This window comes from Mercenaria mercenaria, chromosome 17 (genome assembly GCF_021730395.1).
Source record: "Mercenaria mercenaria strain notata chromosome 17, MADL_Memer_1, whole genome shotgun sequence".
NCBI lineage: Eukaryota > Metazoa > Mollusca > Bivalvia > Venerida > Veneridae > Mercenaria > Mercenaria mercenaria.
In genome coordinates, this window is record NC_069377.1 from 60993244 (window position 1) to 61008045 (window position 14802).

The 14802-nt window shown below is 34.5% G+C and overlaps 1 long non-coding RNA gene across 2 annotated transcripts in view; it reads left to right on the forward strand.

Annotated features, from left to right (window-relative positions):
- The first annotated feature begins 1742 nt into the window (after window positions 1-1742).
- LOC123537638 (uncharacterized) overlaps window positions 1743-14802 on the forward strand; it is a 28373-nt gene continuing 15313 nt past the window's right edge. For both annotated transcript variants that reach the window (XR_008368084.1, XR_008368083.1), the window contains exons 1-2: window positions 1743-1937; window positions 8104-8252. This is a non-coding gene — a long non-coding RNA (uncharacterized LOC123537638). The remainder of the gene's footprint in view (window positions 1938-8103; window positions 8253-14802) is intronic.

Below are 14802 nucleotides of genomic sequence, written 5' to 3' on the forward strand. Positions count from 1 at the left end.
AACTGGCCAGATCCCATAATGGGTTCCAGAGTTATGGCCCCTGAAAGGGCCAAAATTAGCTATTTTGACCTTGTCTGCACGATAGTGGTTTCATTTATGATCTTATTTTAACCAAACTTGCACACAACTTGTATCACCATAAGATCTCGGTTCCTTTCTTGAACTACCCAGATCCCATAATGGGTTCCAGAGTTATGGCCCCTAAAAGGGCCAAAATTAGCTATTTTGACCTTGTCTGCACAATAGCAGCTTCATTTATGATTTGAATTTAATCAAACTTGCACAAAACTTGTGTCACCATAAGATCTCGGTTCCTTTCTTGAACTGGCCAGGTCCTGTAATGGGTTCCAGAGTTATGGCCCCTGAAAGGGCCAAAATTAGCTATTTTGACCTTGTTTGCACAATAGCAGCTTCATTTATGATTTGATTTTAACCAAACTTGCACACAACTTGTATCACCACAAGATCTTGGTTCCTTTCTTGAACTGGCCAGATTCCATCATGGGTTCCGCAGTTATAGCCCCTTAAAGGTCCAAAATTGGCTATTTTGGCTTTTGCAGCCATATAGAGACTTCATTTATGGTTTTATTTGATACAAACTTCCAAAATATCTTCAACAACAATAAATCTTGGATTCCATGACAAATCAGATCCAATCGTAGGTTCCAGAGTTATTTTATATCTGATTACCTCCCCTGATTGTAATCAAAATGGATTTATATCAGTAAGTACTTATAGGACTTATTTGAAATTTCATTATTGTCATTAGTTGGACTGAGCCAATCAGGGTAGATAACTATGGACTGATTTTATGTCAAATTACCTCCCTTTATTTCAAATTAAAATGGGTATATCTCCGTAACTAATGAAGATACTGATCTGAAATTTCATTTATGTCAACAGATTTATTTGGCAGATCCTTCTTTTGTTCATTTACAATAATTTTCTTTTTTTAATTACTTCCCTTTTACGTTACTATGAATAGCTTATTTTTAGTAACTTTTTTATTATTAGCCCTAGGGAAAATCCGAGACCACTTTTCTGTGGTACAACATGGATGGTACCTCCAATTTTTAGGTGTATTTTGACATATCTGTACCTTGTAAGAATTTTTCTTTCTTTTTGGTTAAATTTCTTCCCTTTGTTGTTCCTGTCCTTTGGACTTAGATATTTTTCTGAGGACCTTCTTGTCCTCAAGTGCAATGATAACAGGTAAGCGATATAGGGCCATCATGGCCCTCTTGTGTTAAAATTAATGGCAAAATGAGTTCTCTGCAAATGTTGTGGATAGTGGCTATAACTTTGAAATTTGTCTCGACTTGAGCTTGAGGAGATACCATAAGTTATACAAAATTTATAAAAAACGCCACGGTAAAAGTTGTTTAAAAATTGCAAAATAGTGCAAAACACGGTTACCTTTCAGAATATACCAAGCAAAGGCCATTTTGTAAACAACATTATTAGTGATCTAATACCTTTAAGTAACAGCCTTTTATCCTTCCTCAAAATTTGGATGTAGGGGGCATAAAGTGTTGAGTATCATATGGTGTATACACACAGTAAATACTAAACAGTAAGTTTAATTTGTACTAAAGCTGTTTGAGTAACTAACAGTTTCTCAACATTGAAAGTTTTGGAAAGAAAACAAGATAAGCAGCCCTGTCAAACTTTGGACAAAAGTTATAATGGTTCTGTCTAGTACTGTCTAGTTTTTAACAGTTTACTAGTTACTGACATATAATAAAAGTTTGGCAATGAAAAAAGAAGTTATAAATTGTAATGATCCTAAAATATACATCAATTATTTGACAGATGCCCATGTTATGTGGATCCACAGCCATACTGTAAGATGGTTCAGAATCCTGCCTCCAAGTGCTGCATGAAACCCTCGTGCAATGCTTGTTCACAAACACCTACACCACAGACATACACACCAGGTAAATATTCTGGTTAAGTCCAGACATTTCTCTAAGGTGATAGGTTTTGATGCAAACATTGGTGTTTTCATGACATGATAATGTTTGTAAGAAAAGGATCCAAAAACTAATGCTTTACATTTTGTAGTAAATTTTTAGCTAGACTATTTGAAGAATAAGTAGAGCTGTCTTTCTCTCACCATGGTGTCGGCATCGGTGTCACACCTTGGGGAAATGTTTTTGAACCAGTCCACATTTTGACAAAACCTTTTGAGATAAGGTTTTGAAACGTTCAACACTTGTGTACCATTACCTTGTCCAGTTTTTAGGTAAGAGAGCATAACTTCATCAAGGATTTTGGCTGAATTATGGCCCCTTTGAACTTACAAATCTTGGTTAAGTTTTTCGTACCAGTTAATATTTTGTGTAAACAGTCTGACATATGGCTTTGAAACTTTTATCATTCTTGTCTGGGGCCAATACTATTCATACTGTATATCAATGACCTTCCACTACACACAGGCCAATCATCAATTGACATGTTTGCAGATGATACAACAATATCTGTCCCGGGTAAATCAATAATGGAAGTACACAATACACTCCAGGCTGACATAAACACTATTGAAAAATTGGTACACTGATAACTCAATGCTTCCTAATACATCTAAAACAAAAGCTATTTACATCACTGCCTCATATAACAACAATAAAATAACAAATTACACAACCTGTAATACTGTTCAAATGTAGGGTGAAGTACTTTCATACTTATCCACAGAGAAACTTTTAGGAGTACTGTAAAATCATTAAATTTCGTGGGCATGAAATTTCGTGGTTTTGGTCAGAATGGCAGTTTCGTTGGGTTAAGAATTCATGGATTTCAACTTTTGAACATAAAATGAATGGGAATTTTACTTATTCATTGGGATTAAATTTCATGGATTGACTCAACCATGAAATCCACGAAAATAAGTCCCCCACGAATATTAATGATTTCATAGTACATGCAGATAAAACATCTAAACTTGAAGTATCAGTTGAACAAACCATGAAAAAATGCAATACATATTTTATAGCAGAGCTGCCGGCGCCGCTAGCGTCGCATTACAGTTAAACATATGAAAAACAAAATGAATAAAACTGTGTAAAGAATTACTATCAGTTGAAAATTCATGGTACTTTTTTGGAATCGGTGTTGTTCGGGTTTTTTCCAGCACACGATGCTCATAGTAATTAATCAGTAAGACGTCAGTAGATGCTTGCTGTTTACGGTTGACAAAAGCGTTTCGCTTAACTGCTTTGAACGTTGAATAAAAATGTAAATGAGCGTTTGATAATAAAAATTTAGTGCAAATACATTTTCTACGAAGAAAAAACAGATAAAATACAATATTTTCAATGCGAAACGATTTTCATCACGCTTCCTTAACTGAAATTTATTATATATACTTATATTTGAGTTGATGACGTCATACTTCCACATTGATGAAGTGGTTAGCGAGTTCGCTTTGAAAACCAAAGGTCGGGAGTTCGATCCTCAGCAGATGCATTTTTTTATAGTTTTTTTTTGTACGCCCCCCCCCCCCCCCGACAACAAAGTTGTAAGGGGGGATATACTGGTTTCAGGTTGTCTGTCTGTCCGTCCGTCTGTCCGTAGACGCAATCTTGTGCGCACCATCTCTCCTTATCCCCTTGACAGAATTTAATGAAACTTCACACAAGTGATCAGTACCAACAGTAGTTGTGCATGGGGCATGTTAGGTTCTTTTAGAAAAAAACATTTGCAGAGTTATGGGACTTTGTTTTTTTGTTACTATACTATATACATAGACACAATCTTGTGCGCACCATCTCTCCTCATCCCCTTGACACAATTTAATGAAACTTCACCCAAGTGATCAGTACCAACAGTAGTTGTGCATGGGGCATGTTTGGTTCTTTCAGCGACAAAAATTGCAGAGTTATGGGACTTTGTTTCTTGTTAACATACTATGTACATACAGTCTGCATATGCAATCTTGTGCGTGCCTAATCTACCAAACCCTTGTACACAATTTAATGAAACTTCACACAAATAATCAGTACCAACAGTAGTTGTGCATGGGGCATGTTAGGTTCTTTTAGAAAAAGAATTTGCAGAGTTATGGGACTTTGTTTTTTGTTACTATACTGTATACATACAGTCTATATACATACAGTCCACATAATTATGCAATCTTGTGTGCGTCAAATTGCAATGTACTGTGTCAGTGCATGCGGGGGTACATTCATCACCTTTAGTGATAGCTCTAGTTGTACCCCCCGACAACAAAGTTGTAAGGGGGGGTATACTGGTTTCAGGTTGTCTGTCTGTCTGTCTGTCTGTCTGTCTGTCCGTCTGTCTGTCTGTCCGTCTGTCCGTAGACGCAATCTTGTGCGCACCATCTCTCCTTATCCCCTTGACAGAATTTAATGAAACTTCACACAAGTGATCAGCACCAACAGTAGTTGTGCATGGGGCATGTTAGGTTCTTTTAGAAAAAAAATTTGCAGAGTTATGGGACTTTGTTTTTTTGTTACTATACTATATACATAGACACAATCTTGTGCGCACCATCTCTCCTCATCCCCTTGACACAATTTAATGAAACTTCACACAAGTGATCAGTACCAACAGTAGTTGTGCATGGGGCATGTTAGATTCTTTTAGAAAAAAAAATTGCGGAATTATGGGACTTTGTTTTTTTGTTACTATACTATATACATAGACACAATCTTGTGCGCATCATCTCTCCTCATCCCCTTGACACAGTTTAATGAAACTTCACACAAGTGATCAGTAACAACAGTAGTTGTGCATGGGGCATGTTAGGTTCTTTCAGCGGCAAAAATTGCAGAGTTATGGGGCTTTGCTTCTTGTTAACATACTATGTACATACAGTCTGCATATGCAGTCTTGTGCGTGCCTAATCTACCAAACCCTTGCACACAATTTAATGAAACTTCACACAAGTGATCAGTACCAACCCTAGTTGTGCATGGTGCATGTTACATTCTTTTAGCTTAATATTCTGCATAGTTATGGGACTTTGTTTTTTGTTACTATACTGTATACATACAGTCTATATACATACAGTCCACATAATTATGCAATCTTGTGTGCGTCAAATTGCAATGTACTGTATCAGTGCATGTGGGGGGTACATTCATCACCTTTAGTGATAGCTCTAGTTTATTTCAGTTTTTATTTATTTATTTATTATGAGTTTTAAAAGCATTGTAAAAAATAAAGTCATTCATGGGATATTTAACAAGTGTTTTGTTAGTGATGTCAGGTTCCAAAGTACTGTCTGTAGATAAAACTTACTTTTAAATAAGGTTTTGGGATCAAAATATACAGGCGTTGAACTGTAAAAAGCACATAATGCTCTTCTCCCCATTCACATATATTTCATCCACAAGCTTAAAAATCACTGACCAGAGTTTATTACTAGGAAAAAAAACTATTGCTTCTGAATTATCAATAAACATCAAAAAGGCTCCTACTACCATTCCTATTCTATACCAGTAGTGCTAAAAGATTAACCATAAAAATGTCATAGACTGTTAACTTAGCAGTTCAGTAAATAAAACAGAAGTTTTCAAGAATTTCGGCAAACAGTGATTTTCTCTTGGTAAAATTCTCATCACTAACTTTTAACAAAGAGCTATAAAAATAAATTTTATACTTCTTTGCTTTTAAAGATGGCTAATCATTTAGATTTTAAACAAGCTTTGTACATGTAAATGATTTTTATTATCCCATACCAGATTTTTACCATAGCAGTATTTTTGCCTTAATTTAAGTTGGACACATTCTTCCTTCTAAAAAGAACCGTAACTTTCTTTAGTTCCTATATAGCATATTTATAGAGTTTCGCATGTCAAGATTTAATCTTAATGCATTCTAAGACATTCATTCAGAAATCTTGAATTATCATCAATTCTTAAAACTTTAATAGAATCTAGATCTTAATGAACATAAACTTCTTTAAACTGATTCCAGATAATTCCAGAAGCACTCCTTTAATTTTCAAGGGACACTGGCGACTTTTTCAAGGGAGCTCTGCCTTCTAGGTAGCACCTAAGTTCATATTATCTTCTCTTATGAATAAAATCTTTTCCTGAATCTTTCCTTACACTCCTGAAAGCTATTTTTCAATGCCTATATTTTGCCACATTTCGATTATTGCTGCATTATATGGGTAAACTGCAATGACAAGCTTCTAGATACCGTTTTAAAATTCCGAAAATGTGGTGCAAAAATTATTCTTGACAAAAAATTTGATTCCCCATCTGCTGAATTATTTACAAAAGTGAAATGGATTATTTCTGACAGAAGTAAATACAAAAAAGCGATCCTAGTATATAAATTGATTCATGATCAATGTCCTAATTATCTTACTTCAAAATTTACTGAGAAGCAAACATCCGATCGTGAACTTAGATCTAGAGAAAATGATGAACTAGTAGTACCTATGTCAAAAAAGGAATTTTTCCCCAAAGCTATGCACTAGTCTGGAACAGTTATCTGGAATAACACCTAAACACATACGTTCTTCAGACACCCTGAAAAATTAAATAGATCGTACCTTCAGTGGCAATACTCTTGACAGTACAATAAGTCATAATTGCAATTAAATGTCAGGAAATACTGTCTCTACCATCTCTCTGCATTTTCATTGTAAATACTCCAATTATCAAATATAGTGTCCTGTATTGTATATAATCTTTCATTCTCATATCATTTTTCTGAGAACATATAACTTTGTGTTTTATTTTGTCATAGTCTTTTATTCATGTTTATTGTTTCTGTATATAGCCATGTATATGTGGAGTCCACATTGTGGACCATATTGTTAATTGGCTTAGCAAAACATATATTCCATTATAAATAAAGTCATTATTATTATTATTATTACATGTTTATTATAACATTCTCTATCTGTAGGCAAGAGTACATAGCTCTGTCAAGAATTTTGGCTAAATTATAGCCCTTTTAGGACTTAGAAATAGGTACAATTTCCGAACAAGTTCATGTTTTGTCAAAACTATTTGACATGTGGCTTTCAAACTTTGAACACATGATTTCCATCTTCGAACAAGAATACATAACTCTGACAAATATTTGGGCTGAATTATGGCCCTTTTTGGAATTGGAAATTAGTTTAGTTTTCGTACAAGTCCACATTTTGTCAAAACTATTTGAACTGTGGCTTTGAAACTTTGAACAGTTGCTTATCATCATGATTTCCACTTGTTAGTATGAGTACTTAACTCTTTCAACTATTTTGGCTGAATTATGACCCTTTTTGGACTTGGAAATCAGTTTAAAAAAACTGCATACCAGTCCATATTTTGCCTTACCTGTTTGTCATATGGCTTTGTAACTTTGACCAATTGTTTACTGTCATAGTCTACATATGTAAGCAAGACAACATAACTAGGACAAGGAATTAAGCTCAGTTGTGGCCCTTTTAGACATGGAAATAAGTTAAATAAAGTTGGCATACCATTCCATATTTTGTCTAAACTGTTTGGTGCATGGCTTTTAAACATTGAACACTTGCTTACCATGATGGTCACACATTGCCATATAGTGCTAGACTTATCCAAATCCACAAATACAGATACATTGTTTGTCTTATCTGTTTTTCTTCTTTTGTCTGAAAAAATTTTGACCCTGCACTTCCATCAATTCTTCGAACTGTTGATCGCGTTGATTTTGAGGTTCAACTTTGACATTGGCTTACTTCTCTGACATGGCCATATTTTGGGTGTATAATTAGTCACTCCTTGCCCTAGATTTTTTCTGTGAACAAATAAATATAATTAGAATAACTGAAAGTAGTATAAAGAATGCACTTTGATATTTTGGTACAAAATATTTGCAGATGTATGTGTATATGAAGAAGTACATACCAGGAAGGACAATTGTGGTATGATGGCTGTAACAATGTTTGTCGGTGTGGCAATTCTAACAAAAACATAATTATACACATATATATATATATATAACTTGTATGTGCTCATTAGTCTGTTTTGTCAGAGTTTTGATTCTTTATAAAATTAAACCCAACACTATATAATTAATTTCTCATATCTGACATGGCTTTCAGCTGCTACAGGACCCTAAAAGATCTTATATATTTATGACACTTTGCAGATTTGCAATGCATGCTACTATCCCACAAGGCTGTGGACTGGTTCCTGACCCAAAAGAGCCCTCGTGCTGCTGGGTACCAAGTTGTTTGATCCCTCCGAAACAAACCATTGGTACAGTGGTTGCTCCTGAACCTACTGGAACGGTAACAGGTAAATTATATGATTGTGTATTCTGTATGTGCAGGTTAAGCTAAAGAAAATGATTTTTTAGGGTTGTCTGTGGAAAAATATTATTGTTACACAGATGTAAAGTAATCCAGCAGATAAAACAGGATTACTAAGTGTACTTTTAATTTTTTGGAATAAAGTAGCTGTCTAACTATGTTAACAGTATTCTTATAGAGAATCAGTCAGTCTGTTTTGCAATAGAAAAGTACAGGGATTATTTTATTTCTGCCTTTATGCTTGTATTTGTTTCTTACTACAATTCTCATTTATACAAGAGAAGTCAGGCCAGCAGTTCTTACTTAAAGGAATGGTTATGGTATTTTTATATATTTGGTTAATAATTGTACCCCCTAAACAACAAAGTTGTAAGGGGATATACTGGTTTCAGGTTGTCTGTCTGTCCATCCATCTGTCCATCCGTAGACACAATCTTGTGCGCACCATCTCTCCTCATCCCCTTGACACAGTTCAATGAAACTTCACACAAGTGATTAGTAACAACAGTAGTTTTGGATGGGGCATGTTAGGTTCTTTCAGGAAAAAAAAATGCAGAGTTACGAGACTTTGTTTTTTGTTACTATACTATATACATAGACACAGTCTTGTGCGCACCATCTCTCCTCATCCCCTTTACACAATTTAATGAAACTTCACACAAGTTATCAGTAACAACAGTAGTTGTGCATGGGGTATGTTAGGTTCTTTCAGAGAAATGTTTTACAGAGTTATGGCACTTTGTTTTTTGTTACTATACTGTATACATAGACACAGTCTTTTGCACACCATCTCTTCTCATCCCCTTGACACAATTTAATGAAACTTCACACAAGTGATCAAGTCAACAAGTCAACAATTTTATTTTGTAATTAAAGGCCACTGGCCCACGATACATAAATTTTTAATATTGCATGTTTGAATCAAGTTAGTATTCTCCCTTTAACCTTCACATCAATAATCTATATATTCAGTAACAACAGAGGTTGTGCATGGGGCATGTTAGGTTCTTTCAGAAAAAAATTGCAGAGTTATGGGACTTTGTTTTTCGTTAACATACTATATACATACAGTCTGCATATGCAATCTTTTGAGCGCCTGATCTTCCGAACCCGTGCACACAGTTTAATGAAACTTCACACAAGTGATCAGTACCAGCCCTAGTTGTGCATGGTGCATGTTACGTTCTTTTGGCTAAATATTCTGCAGAGTTATGGGACTTTGTTTTTTGTTATCATACTATGTACATACAGTCTGCATATGCAATCTTGCCATTGGTTAAAGTTTTTGATAAAGTCAAATATCTCTGTTACTATCAGAGCTATTGACTTGAAACTAAAAACAGTTATTTACCATCAAAGTCTTAACCAGGAGAAACAATCCCCATAACTCTGATTTGAATTTTGACAGAATTATGCCCCTTTTTAACCTAGAATTTTTGTTAAAATTTTTGATAAAGTCAAATATCTCTGTTACTATTAAAGCTTTTGACTTGAAACTCAAAATAATTATTTACTATCAAAGTCTACACCAGGAGAAACAATTCCCATAACTCTGATTTGAATTTTGACAGAATTATGCCCTGTTTTAACTTAGAATTTTTTGTAAAAATATTTCATAAAGTCAAATATCTCCGTTACTATCAAAGCTTTTGACTTGAAACTTAAAATACTTATTTACCATCAAATCTACACAAGGAGAAACAATCCTCATAACTCTGATTTGAATTTTGACATAATTATGCCCCTTTTTAACTTAGAATTTTTGTTAAAATTTTTGATAAAGTCAAATATCTCTGTTACTATAAAAGCTTTTAACTTGAAACTCAAAATAGTTATTTACTATCAAAGTCTACACCAGGAGAAACAATCTCAATAACTCTGATTTGAATTTTGACAGAGTTATGTCCCTTTGTAACTTGGATTTTTTTTTACTGGCAAAGCTCTAATTCAGAGTCAAGCACTGAGAAAAGTCGAGCACGCTGTCTTACAGACAGCTCTTGTTATAACTTTTCACCAGTGAAGAAAAGGAAAGCATTTGATACTTTTCTCTATATTTTTGGGGGTATTACCTGAATATTGTACATGGAAAACCCATGCAGACATTTTTAGCTCTCCTGGGCACAAAGTGCTCAAAGGAGAGCTTTAGTGATCACCCCGTGTCCATTGTACGTCGTCAATTGTCTGTCATCATTAATTTGACTGTTAACACTCTAGAGGTCACAATTCTGACCCAAACTTAATGAATCTTGGTCAGAGTGTTACCCTCAATAAAATCTTGGACGAGTTTGATATTAGGTCATCTGGGGTCAAAAACTAGGTCACCAGGTCAAATCAAAGGAAAAGCTTGTTAACACTCTAGAGGTCACATTTTTCGCCCAATCTTAATTAAACTTGGTCGGAATGTTATTTTCAATAAAATCTTGGACGAGTTTGATATTGGGTCATCTGGGGTCAAAAACTAGGTCACCAGGTCAAATCAAAGGAAAAGCTTGTTAACACTCTAGAGGTCACAATTTTGGCCCAATCTTAATGAAACTTGGTCAGAGTGTTACCCTTAATAACACCTTGGATGAGTTCCATATTGGGTCAACTGGGGTCAAAAACTAGGTCACCAGGGCAAATCAAAGGAAAAGCTTGTTAACACTCTAGAGGTCACATTGATGACTTTATCTTCATGAAACTTAGTCAGAATGTTAATCTTGATGATCTTTAGGTTAAGTTCGGATCTGGGTCGTATGGGGTCAAAAACTAGGTCACCAAGTCAGATCAAAGGAAAAGCTTGTTTACACTCTAGAGGTCACAATTTTGGCCCAATGTTAATGAAACTTGGTCAGAATGTTACCCTCAATAAAATCTTGGACGAATTTGATATTGGGTCAACTGGGATCAAAAACTATATCACCAGGTTAGGTCAAAGGAAAAGCTTGTTAACACTCTAGAGGTCACAATTTTGGCCCAATTTAATGAAACTTGGTCAGTATGTTACCCACAGTAAAATCTTAGATGAGATGAATATTGAGTCATCTGAGTTAAAAAACTAGGTCACCAGGTAAAAACAAAGGAAAAGCTTGATAACACTCTAGAGGTCAAAATTTTGGCCCAATCTTAATAAAACTTGGTCAGAATGTTACCCTTAATAAAATCTTGGGTGATTATGATGCTGGGTCATCTGGGGTCAAAAACTAGGTCACCAGGTCAAATCAAAGGAAAAGCTTGTTAACACTGTAGAGACGTCATTTATGACTGTATCTTCATGAATCTTGGTCAGAATGATTATCTTAATGATCTCAAGGTCCAGTCATGTAGGATTAAAAAGTAAGTTACCAGGTCAAATTAAAGGGAAAGCTAGTTAACACTGTAGAGGCCACATTTATGACCATATCTTAATGAAACTTAATCAGAGTGTTAACATTGATGATCTATAGGTCAAGTTCAAATCTGGGTGAGGTGGGGTCAAAAACTAGGTCACTAGGTCATATCAAAGAAAAAGCTTGTTTACACTGTAGAAGCCATATTAAAACTGTATCTTCATGAAACTTAGTCAGAATGTTAATTGTGATGATCTTTAGGTCAAGTTTGAATCTAGGTCATGTTGGGTCAAAAACTAGGTCACCAGGGCAAATCAAAGGAAAAGCTAGTTAACACTGAAGAGCCACATTTATGACCATATCTTATTGAAACTTGGTCAGAATGTTAATCTTGATGATCTTTAGGTCAAGTTCAAATCTGGGTCAGGTGGATCAAAAACTAGGTCACTAGGTCAGATTGAAGGAAAAGCTTGTTAACACCGTAGAGGCCACATTTATGACTGTATCTTTATGAAACTACCCTCAGTAAAATCTTGGATGAGTTTGATATTGGGTCATCTGAGTTCAAAAACTAGGTCACCAGGTCAGATCAAAGGAAAAGCTTGATAACACTCTAGAGGTCGCCAAATTTGAATAAAATTTGTTCAGAATTTTACCCTCAATAAAATCTTGGACGAGTTTGATACTGGGCCCCTTTGGGGGTTCAAAAACTGGGTTTAAAACCGGGTTCAAATCAAACAAAAGTTTGTTAAAAACATAGAGCATAAATTTAGACTGTTTTTCCCTGAAACATGGCCCAAATTTTGACGGGAAAGGGGCCGTACCGGGACATTAACCATCAAAACAAATCAACCCCCTTTTAAACAATATTTACAAATTTTTTAAAAAAAGATGTTTTATTAACAAGAATAATATGAAAAAAAAAAAAAAATTTGATTAAAAAAGAAAAAAAAAGAAATTTCAGTATCCTAGTTTAAAAAAATTCAAAAATTTCCCAAATTCAAACTGTCGTGACACATTCTTTAATGAAATTTTTAATTTTAATGGGCAAAAACCAAAACAGATTTCTAAATTCAAAATACGGGTCCCTTTAAAAACCTTTGGAATACGTTGTTTCCCGTTTGGCCCCCGGGGTGGTAGGTGATTGCATCCCGGAGCTGACTTAGAGGTTTAAAAAAAATAAACGTCTTTGCGGTTTAGGGGCCCCAACCATGGGACGAAAGCTCTCCCTTTGGGAAATCACATCCAGCAAAGGAAAAGACAAGGGTAAACCCGGGGGAAATTGAAATTTCCCGGGGTTTATAAACATCCCAGGAAAATCGCTGGCGGAAAACTAAAATATTAACTTATGGTATCACCAAAAAAACAAAAAACCCAAGGGCAAAAAACTGCCCCTTTTGGGTACACCATACCTCCGTAGGCTCCCCTAAAAAAACCGTGCTCTTTTAAAAAATATTTGCTACAAATTTTCAAACGCCCCCATGATTAAAATACCCCACTTTTTCCCTTTCCATTATTAAAAGATTACTTACTTAGAATGACAAAATTAAATTTGAAATAATGAAATAAAAATAAACATTATAGATACGGACATGTTAAACTGAAAGCCATTATTTAAAACCCACAAATTAAAAAAATTCAATGAAAATCAAAGTTATATGATAGTTGCATCCATAAATTTTTCTAATGCCCTACAAAAAAAACACATTGTATTGTATGCAATAGACTGTCACAAAATTTTCCTATTACAAAAATATATTACATACAGGGTACTAGACTTCCCTATGAGTTATACATAAAAAATACGTGCAGTGGGGGGGTTTTTTCCAAAATTTAAACAAAAATTTGACAAAAAGTTTTTGAAAAGGTGTTTTAAAATTTAAATCATGTTAAAATTTCAGTAAAAATTTTAAACCCTCTTTAAAAATGAAACATTTTAGATTCCTCTTTCCAAAAAATTTTACAAAAGTTTTAAAAAATTTAAATTTAATCACCCTGACAAACCGAAACTCCCAAAAATCATTTTCCGAAAAGAAAATGTTACAAAATTTCCCGGGAGAATGAAAAAAAATTTTACCAAATAAAAAGGGAATCCCAAAAATCTTAAAAAAAATCTAACAAATAAATTTTTTAAACCTCAAATCGAGCAAAATTTCTGAAAGAAAAAAAATTAAACCCAAAATTTCTTTATAAAGTCGAAAGGGTGGTGGGGGCCCAAAGGGCAAAATTTTTTTCCGGGCTTTTTAAAAAGGGAATGTCCCCCCAAATATTTAAATTTCAGGGGATTCAGGGTTTTAACCCCTGAGCCCCCGACTATTTTTCATTTTCACGGGGAAATTCACGATATCCCGGGGGAATCTAACTCTTTGGCCAAATTTTAAAATTGGAAAATTTTGGAGGCCCATTATAGGGGTTTTTTTTTGGGGAAAAAAAACAAAAATTTACAAAGTTTTAAAAATTAAACCTTTCTTTTTACGGGAACAAAATTTCCAATAAAATTTAAACGGAAAATTTTAAATTATAAAATACAGAAAAACGGAGAGGTTTTTTCCCCAATGCGTAAAATCTCCTTTCCCTAAATTTAACTCAAAAATTTACAAAAAAAAAAGAATTTCCCTGCTTTTACACACATAAAAAATAAGGCCTATGTCAATTTGTGACACACGCCCCCCTTAAAAAAAAAATTTATTTTTCTTAAATGAAAACAAAATGACATACTGAAAATAGCAAACAAAAAAAGAAACACACACTGTCACTATTTACATAATATAATATAGCCCCCTGTCTACCTCTACTTAAAAATCCACCTCCCATTTTCTTTTTCCCCCAGGAATTGCTCGATACTGTTTCCTATAGGTTTAAATTTCCAAAAGGCCCCTCATCACCCTTTGGAATTGCAAAGTTTCGCTTTTTTTTCCCAAAAAAAAGGTGAGTGGCGGGTGATCTGTCTCTAATAAAAAGTCTTTACCAAACAAATCCCGGGTGAAACTTAGCTACTCCCCTACTACGCAAAACCACCCCCTTTCCCGCTATCACTGAGACTTTTGTCTCCCTGGGTTTATTTTTTTTCACTATCAAAACGCTACAGGAAATTTTCCCTCTCCATCACTTTTTTTGAAGCAAAAACTGACCAAAAACCTACATCTGAAGCATCTACTCTCAATATAAAAGTCTGTCTAAATCGGCAACTTAAAAATGGGGGACCCTTTAACCCAAAGCCTTAAAAGC